Source organism: Phacochoerus africanus, chromosome 2, assembly GCF_016906955.1.
Source record: "Phacochoerus africanus isolate WHEZ1 chromosome 2, ROS_Pafr_v1, whole genome shotgun sequence".
Lineage (NCBI taxonomy): Eukaryota > Metazoa > Chordata > Mammalia > Artiodactyla > Suidae > Phacochoerus > Phacochoerus africanus.
Window position 1 is genome coordinate 93728928 of NC_062545.1, and position 9386 is coordinate 93738313.

General features: G+C 36.6%; 1 pseudogene; it reads left to right on the forward strand.

Annotated features, from left to right (window-relative positions):
- Positions 1-65: 65 nt before the first annotated feature.
- Positions 66-5287, forward strand: LOC125120694 (olfactory receptor 5M10-like; annotated as a pseudogene).
- The last annotated feature ends 4099 nt before the right edge of the window (positions 5288-9386 follow it).

Consider the following 9386-nt stretch of genomic DNA (forward strand, 5'->3'; position numbering starts at 1 on the left):
TTTGTAACCACCTCCAGAGGGAGTTCTAATAACATCCTCTAGGTAACTTGGTGAATGCTTCAGGGATGAGCCTCGCCCCACTCCCCTCCCCAGTTAGCCCTTCAGGTGTAAATCCTCCTATTTGGGGACCTCTAAGGAACCTAAGAAACCACCATTCCTTCACAGGTAAGTCTGACAGTTCTGAAAACCAAGAATTCATAAGAAATATTATTTGATTTCTTACTATTTCCTCTTTCAAACATAAAAATGCAATTAGTAGTGACTCTAAAAATGCCACATTAAGACCAAGCAGTAGACAGACAGACCCCAGACTTTTTCTGTCAAAGACAGCAGGTGACTTGTGATGTATTAAGAGGTCAGACAGCCCTTACAACCACCCCTGACTTTACTTACAGGTTCATTTCACAATATAGTTAAGATTTAGAGTAGAGTTATTTATGGAGTGTTAGCTAATTTTTGGAATTTAAAAAGTCCAAATAGCGTACTTCCTTTCTAACATGTTTTCCTTCTTCAATACTAGTCTCTTAGAATTTGGCACAAGATAATATACTCCCACTCCATATGTTCTTAATGATTTCAAACACTTATTTTTTGAGAGGAAACTGTAAAGGGATTTGGGTAAATGAGCATTAGGTTAAAGGTGAGAAAGAGTAAAACAAATGTTTTCTTCATTTGAAAGGATTTCTCAGGTTTTTCCAATTTAGTTTTGCATTGATATATGATAGCTTTGGTGTATTCAGAATCATCAAAACAGGTTTACATTGTTTTATTCAAGGGGAATATACTTTTCTCTATCGTATTTGTGTTCCTTCCAACACTGCTGTGAATTTTATTTAAATTTCAGCTGAATCATCGTGTTTGGCCAATGTTCTTAGAAAAGACCTTATAGAGATTAAAAAAAAATGGTTTTCTTCCCCCTGCATTGTTCATGAAACTTGTTTTGCGTGTGTGTGGGTGTTTTGTTTGTTTGTTTGTTTGTTTCACTGCACCTACGGCATGTGAAAGTTTCTAGGCCAGGGACCTCAGCCACGACAGTGACAATGCTCAATTCCTAACCCAGTGAGCCACCAGGGAACTCCATGCATGGATCTTTAATTCTTACCTATGCTAAGTATAATGGTGATTCTTTTCAATAGTTCTACTATTTGAACTGTAATGATTTTATACATTTAGCTGTTATCTTCTTTTGGAATATCTTTATCACTCTCATTTTCTCACACACCTTCCTTGTGGAATGAAGAGGATCTCAACAATTTGGAATGAAGCCATATGATGGAGATCCATGGCATCAAGGGCTGTGATATTTAATGGGGGCGACTGAAAAATTCTCAGACACCGTTCAGCACAAGCAATGTGCATTGGTATTTTTACAACTCTGAATACTTTAGTGAGAATGAGAATAAATCTTTCACTTCCACTCCTTCACTTCAGCTCCTAACTTGAAACATAACTACACTAAATCTTTTCACAAATGGTGTTTCTGCACGTGAATCCCAGAACTAAGCCCGCAACCACATGTAATTAATAATAAAAGGGTGTTATCCTTGATAAGGTTTCTTCCTTTTCCTTCTATTTCCTGAATATGAGAAAACGTAAGACGAAATCACAGAGTCTCTCAGGAAGATATTTTCTTTCCCAGCTTCCTAAAACCTAAAGAATGTTACAAGGGCTGAAATCATAGAATGGGATTTTTTCCTTCATTATAGTTAATTAACAGAGTTCCTGTTTTGGCTCAGCATGTTAAGAACACAACTAGTATCCATGAGGATATGGGTTCTATCCTTGTCCCTCCTCAGTGGATCATAGACATGGCTCAGATCTGGCATTGCTGTGGTTATGGCATAGGCTGGCAACTGTAGCTCTATTCAGTCCCTAACCTGGGAACTTCTTTATGCCATGGGCCATGGGCAACCCTACAAGGAAAAAAAGGGTTAATCAACAAGTGTCTGTATACCATTGATGATGATAATTCTATATTAGGGGGTTTAGTGCAATGCCTCAGAATTCACTGAAAGGGGATGGTGTAAGTTATCAGAGGGTAAAATTATATGACTCCTTTTATTTGGATTAAGTATATCATCTCAATTGTTTTACTAAATTCTTCAGCCCTGGCTGTGCATTAAAACTTGTTAAAGATACACCAACTTGTGTACCCACCTCGGTTGAGCTGGGTCCCAAGGATCAGTGATTTTAGAAGCTCCACACCTGATTCCAATGTGAAGACAGTGTCTGTAACCACTGATATGAGTCTTAGATATATGAATATATGATTTTAATAAAGCTATATAATTATCTGTTTAAAAATGTGATCTTTCTATGGCCTCCTACCCTTGCAAAATTTGCTATAGAGATAACTATAACTCGTTTCAGTCAACTTCCACCTGTTCCCAAAAGACCACCCTGCCATTTTTAACTGTCAGTTATCAAGGGTCTAAATCAGGAATCATTATCACTAGATTGCATTATTATAACCACACCTTAATTGTGCTTCCCTTCTGTACATTGTTTGCATGACATCTGTAGTTGTTTGTAGTAACTCCATCTCTCTTACATCATGGAGGTAAGAGATCTACATGCCATGGAAAATCAATTAATGTATGCAAGTGGAAAAGTTACCTCACTAGTTCATCCATTTACTTAATGGATAGATGCTGCTTATTGACCATAATTAAAGCATTTTCTCATATTCTGGGGCTATACCACACAAAAAATTCCTGCCCGTATGTGGCTCACATTCCAAGGATGGGAGGGATGGACAATAAAACATGAAGCTAACAGTTATTTGTAGGAATAAGTAATAATCTCAGAAGCAATAAATGATATGAGAAAATATATGGATTACAATTCAACTGTTTTGGGGATGGAGTAACTGAGACAAGAGACCAGGCAATGCCTTTCAGTGTATGTGTTATTAGAAGTGAGATGTAAATGAAATGATGAAATGAGTCACTTATGGGTCCCAGGGAAGAACAGTCTAGGTGGAAGGAACAGTATGTGCAAAGGCCCTGAAGCAAGAATGTGGTCAGAATGTTCAAGATACAGCTTGGGATGGACCATGGTGGAAGATATAAGAAAGGGAATGCACACACATATCCCTTTCATGTGTGTACAGACACAGACACACACACACAGGCACATATGTATACACATATATATGTATACATGTATGACTTGGTCACTTTTCTGTACAGTAGAAATTGAGACAACATTGTAAATCAACTATAGTTTGATTTTTTTTAAAAAATGAAATAAACAGCAAAAAGGTCAATATGGCAGGAGAAAAGGACTAAAGAGAAAGTCATGGAAGAGTTTGAAAGACATTACACAAGTCCCTCTAGACTCTGGTAAGAAGTCTAGTGAAAAGTCTTGGACCACTTTACCAGATCAGTAGCATGATATTTTTATGTTCATAAAAGATCAGTGGCTTGTGTGGGAGGGTAAAAGCTTTCACCTGTGGATGAGGGAAAATTATTAAGTAGCTTAAGTAAGAGCTAATTTTACTGTAGACCTGAAAGGTAAGGAGAAAATGCTGCCAAGATGGTTTAAGATTCAGTACAAAATGTGTTAAAGGTAGAGCATATGAGACTTTATGATAGTTTATTTATTTATAAGGTGTGAAGTCAAAGGTATGAGATTAATTGAAATGTGAATCTAGTATATAGCAGTTATTAGGGTAAGAAATAACCCAGATTACCAGTTGTTGACATAGAACATGGAGATGGGATGGAGAACATCAAAGGACTGGGAGAAGTTTATTGCTACTGGAGAGTAAGGAAGAAATAAAGAAGAAACTGAATCTTAATCAATGTACAAGAGGCTCTCAGGAAGTATATGCCTCTTCAATTGTGGAAGGTTTGCCTTCAGTGACAGTAATAGAACCGATGTGAGAAAGCCAACCATTCTCTTCTTTGCCCAATCGAGCATTTATGTCATAATCAAATGATGGCCGTAGTTATGGCTGAGTATCAGGTGTTCTGATTCTACAGCCTAAAGAGGGACACCAAAGGGCTAACTCAAATTCAATATGGGCTAGGTGAATTAAGGTGGGAGTTGCAAAGATGCCAACATAGGTGGTGCATGAACTTCAAAACATATTTATCAAATATATTGTCCAGTTTAATCAGCACCATCAACCATCTGAAGGCATCTACTGAAACTATTGCAATAACTTATTTGAACTTCTCTTTTCAAAACCAATTGGTTTTAGTGCTAATTTTGTCTGTTCTTGAACTGCATACAATTCATTTATCTTTTTATATCTGAAAAATAAATTCTGAAATATATAACTGAAAAATTATTCCTCTCTTAATAGAGAAAATGAAGAGGAAGATATTTCCCCAACACAACGGCACTGAAGCAACTGAGTTTGTTCGCTGGGACTGACCAGTCAACCAGAGCTGCAGCCCATTCTTTTTGTGGTGGTTCTCCTGATTTACCTCATCACCCTGACCAGGAACTTGGGGGTGATTTTATTAATCAGATTCACTCCCCAGCTGCAAACCCCCATGTACTTTTTCCTCACCCACTTAGCATGTGTAGATATTTTTTATTCTACTAATGTCTCTCCTCAGATGCTTTTTAATTTCTTATCTGAGAAGAAAAACATTTCCTACACAGGGTGTCTGGCCCAATGTTTTGTTTTTGTGACTCTGTTCCTTACTGAGTATTACATGCTTGGTGCCATGGCCTATGACAGGTACATGGCAATCTGCAAACCTTTGCATTACAACAGCCAGAATGTCCAGGCCACGTTGCATCTGCCTGGTCACTTTCCCCTACTTCTGGGGATCTACAGTGGGCACCATGCAGGTAATATTGACCTCTCACTTGTCCTTTTGTGGACCCAACACCATCAACCATTTCTACTGTGCTGACCCACCCCTCCTAATGTTGACATGTTTTGACACTTACATAAAGCAAACTGCCCTGTTTGTGTCTGCAGGGATTTACCTCACAGGTTCCCTCCTCATCATCCTCATCTCCTATGTTTTCATTTTCAACACCATTACAAGCATCCATTCCCATGAAGGGCAGTGCAAATCCTTCTACACCTGACAGTTGTCACGATGGTCTATGGGTCCCTTTTCTCCATGTATCTGAGACCCACAAATGAACAACCTGTTGAACAAGGGAAAATTGTGTCAGTGTTTTGCATTTTGTGAGTGCCATGCTGAATCCGTTTATCTATAGCTTGAGGAACAAGGATGTGGAACAGGCTTTAAGAAGAACATGTACAAGAAAACTTAGGACCATGGAGAAAAGTTCTATTTTAATAGTTTCCCAATGAAAAATAAGTCTTTAAAACAATCCAAAAGTATCTGTTGTAGGTTCTGCCAACATTGGAATGAAATTATCTGGACTAGCAATAACATTTTGTTTTATTTTATTCTTGTCTTTTTTGGGGCCACACCCTCAGCATATGGAGGTTCCCAGGCTAGGGGTCAAATCGGAGCCAAAGATGCAGGCCTATGCCACAGCCACAGCAATGCCAGATTCTCAACCCTCTTAGCAAGGTCAGGGATCAAACCTGCATCCCCATGGATGCCAGTTGGGTTCCCTAACCACTGAGCCATGACAGGAACTCCTAGCAATAACATTCTATATGCAGAGGGCAGGATCAATGAGAATCTAATGCAAACAAATAATTGAGGAATTGTTTGGAGATGATGATTGGTAGGAAAGAGGAACAGAAGTCAGCTGTTTATGATTAAGCAGGTTCAAGTTTTAGTCTCACTCAAGAATTCACTTCCTCTTGACTAATTGGCAGAGAGCAGTTCTTCCATTTACTGCCTAGGTTACCGATGATGAGCATCACTGAACTATTCGTTCCAGCAAAGTGACGTGCATTACAGTATATTTCCTCAAATATGTGGTAACATATTCCCTAGGACATATTTCATGTATTCTTTTAATGAAAGTTGATTATCTTCAAAAAATTTCATTTCTCTAATTTTCAATATCTGTCCTGAATAAACTTTGGATTAATTTTTGTGTTTACTCCCCTTGAGTGTAAAACTATATGGGTTTTATTATTTCAACAAAAATATTTGATGTTTTACATTTTATGAACCCAATGATTTGTTTCATTAGTGTCCTTTAATCAAAACAGATACCCTTATGAATGGGAGGTTCCCATGCTTGATTTATAATTTTTATTTCTTATGTAAGAGATTTAGATCATTTTGTCCCTACAATATTAGCATTATTTCTAACCTAATTTTAAATAGTATCTTTTGGTTCTTGTCCAGCCACAAACAATTTTAAAATAAAAGCTAGTCTAATACACATGAAATTTTTGTTTTAGTGTTTTGCAGCTAAATATGTGCAAGCATAATCCAGACTGCTTGATAATCTTTGGAATTGGTCTTTACTTAAAAGCATAATATAACTTAACTGTGATATGACATATATCGTTCATCACTTCCTTTTAATACTTAGGGAATTTTATTTTTTCCACTTTTAGGAAAAACTTTATGCATATAAGTTATTACTTCCAATCAGTTATGTTAAAATAAATTACCACAGTTTTATTCTTGGGTGTCTTCATATTTCTTTTTTTTTTGGATGTAGTCACATATGAAATCAACACCAGAAAATGTGTACCCTAGTTTCCTATATCCTTAATAACATTAGGAGTATCATTTTATTGTGTGAATATAGTAGATATAAATGCAATATAGAAAATATTCATGCAACAGAAACAATTGGAATCCATATTTTTTCACTTTTTCTCAATTTTATAATATAGTATCATAGCTACTGGGCTAGTGATATTTAATTTCCACAAGAATAAACACTTTATTTGGAGGAGATTTCTCTTGAGAAGTAAATTTATGTAAGAAAGAAAAATTTGGTTTCTGGATTAAAACAGTGAAGTGGGAGATAGTGATTTTCATATGCCCTCCTCCCTCACTACTAACACATAAAGATAGCTTTGTTAGATATCTGAAGATCTCAATCTATTCCAAAGCACAATATTTTAAAAGGGAAAAATAATAGAAGCTTGAATTAGGACTCTGGATGATCATCACTTTAATACCTTTAGAGAACAAGTTTTAAACCCTGCTTTTTCCTACTATCATATTTAAATTCTAACATCAATAAATAAAGATGCTTTAATTTTATATCAGGATCTGGATGAATCTGGAAATATGCATTTGTTATTTATTTTCTTGCTTATAAAAGCAATAACTTGGAGTTCCCACAGTGGCTCAGCAGAAACAAATGAGTCTGACTAGTATCTCTGAGGATGCAGGATCTATCCCTGGCCTCACTCAGTGGGTTAAGGATCGCCCAACATTGCCATGAGCTGTGGTGTAGGTCGCAGATGAAGCTTGGCTTGGATCCCGAGTTGCTATGGCTGTGGCTCAGGCTGGCAGCTACAGTTCAGATTCGACCCTTAGCCTGAGAACCTCCATGTGCCGTGGGTGCGGGCCTAAGAGGACAACAAAAAATTTAAAAAAATTAAAAGCAATAACTCTGTACAAAGGAAAATTGGCACATAGATATAAAGAATGAGTTTTAATTTTTCTTAATCCTAGTATTTTACAAAGTTATATGTATTGAAGTATCCTTTTCCTGTAAATAAACTGCATGAAAAGACATGGCCTATTCTTAATTGGGAGGTTCTCTATTTTAATGTCTGTATAACATTCTAATGCAAAATCTGTCACATGAGAGTGATGCTCTCCCTTATGACCACAACCAGGACCCCTTCCAGGGTTCTAGTTATATCCATGCAGCCCCTGCTCTGTCTGGCATCTGCCTGTGCATAACTGTGTATTGAATGCAGGAAGTCCTCCCTTTGCACAGTGCTGTGGTCACGAGATTCACTCAAAGCAAGGACATATTTCCTGGTTCTGTGGGTGCAGTTAAGCAAGATCATGCAAAGTGAGGGCTGCCTGTATTAGCATATCACTTTTTCCCTTTTACTCAACTCTAAACATTGCAATGAAAATCTTTACCTAAGTTTCTTATTATGCCTTCAGCACATTTTTAAAACAGGACTGAGTAAAAGGGTAGAAACTTTTTTAAGACTCCCTAAAACAACATTACGTGATTTCCATTTATTGTGTTATTATTTTTCCTGACATCACCAGTGTATGAAAGGGCCAAGTCTTTTGTTTCTTTGTTTTTTTGTTTTCTTCACAAATGTAGATATACAAAACAGTATCTTAATTTGTATTTGTTTTTTTTTTCTTTTTAGGGCCACACCCACAGCACAAGGAGGTTCCCAGGCTAAGGGTTGAATCAGAGTTGTGACCACCAGCCTACTCCACAGCCACAGCAATGCCAGATCTGATCTGTGCCTGCAACCTACACCACAGCTCATGGCAACGTTGGATCCTTAACCCACTGAGCTAGGCCAGGGATCAAACCCACGTCCTCAAGGATACAGTCTAGTCAGGTTCATTTACCACTGAGCCATGACTGGAACTCCTTAATTTGTATTTTTGATGACCAGTAATTTTAGTCATTAATTTTAACATTTGTTAATTTTTTATTATTTCTCTATTCATAGCCTTCAACATGTCATTTTTCATGCGATTTCTATGGACTTAAGTTTAATACTGTTTCCATTTTTTTCTGACTTGAGACAAAATCCTTTGTCAGTTTGGTGGGTGTTGATTAATTTTACATTATTTGAGCAAAATAATTAATTTATTTTAAGTCAAATTCAAGTGACTTTTCTATTGTGAATTGCTCTCACTCCAATAAAGCTGAGAGATTTTTTCTCAATATGAAATGTTTAATGCTTATGTTCACTATGATAAACAAAAAATTTTCAGTGATTAAACGACTCACAGTTGAGGGTACAAATGGGCAGGTCAATTCTTTTAGGGAATGGTTGTTGGAAAAAGGAAAATCCTGTCAGGAATAAGATTCTGTATTTAGATACCTTTGTTGAAAAAATATTATGCATTACAGACACTGAAATAGTGCAAAATAAATGTTTATGTAAAAGTGTTCATAAATAAAAGCATTAATATCCCAAGGTTACTTAATTATCTCCCCCATTCCATACATCTCCTTTCTAGATCATGGGACCAAACTATAGCAATATAATAGTAAAATATTTTGGCATTTTTTCAAATAATTTACAATGAATATGTATTATATATATATATATATATATATATATATAGTCATACTTGATTGTTTGATTTTTATGTATGTGTATGTATATATATATAGATATAGATATAGTTCATAAACTGAACAGTGATATGCATTATTTCCAAGTTTTTTTTTTTTTTTTTTTAGGGCCTCACTCGTGGCTTGTGGATGTTCCCAGGCCAGGGCTCTAATCCAAGCTGTAGCTGCTGGCCTATGCTGCAGCCACAGCAATGCAGGATCTGAGCTGCTTCTGCAACCTACACCACAGC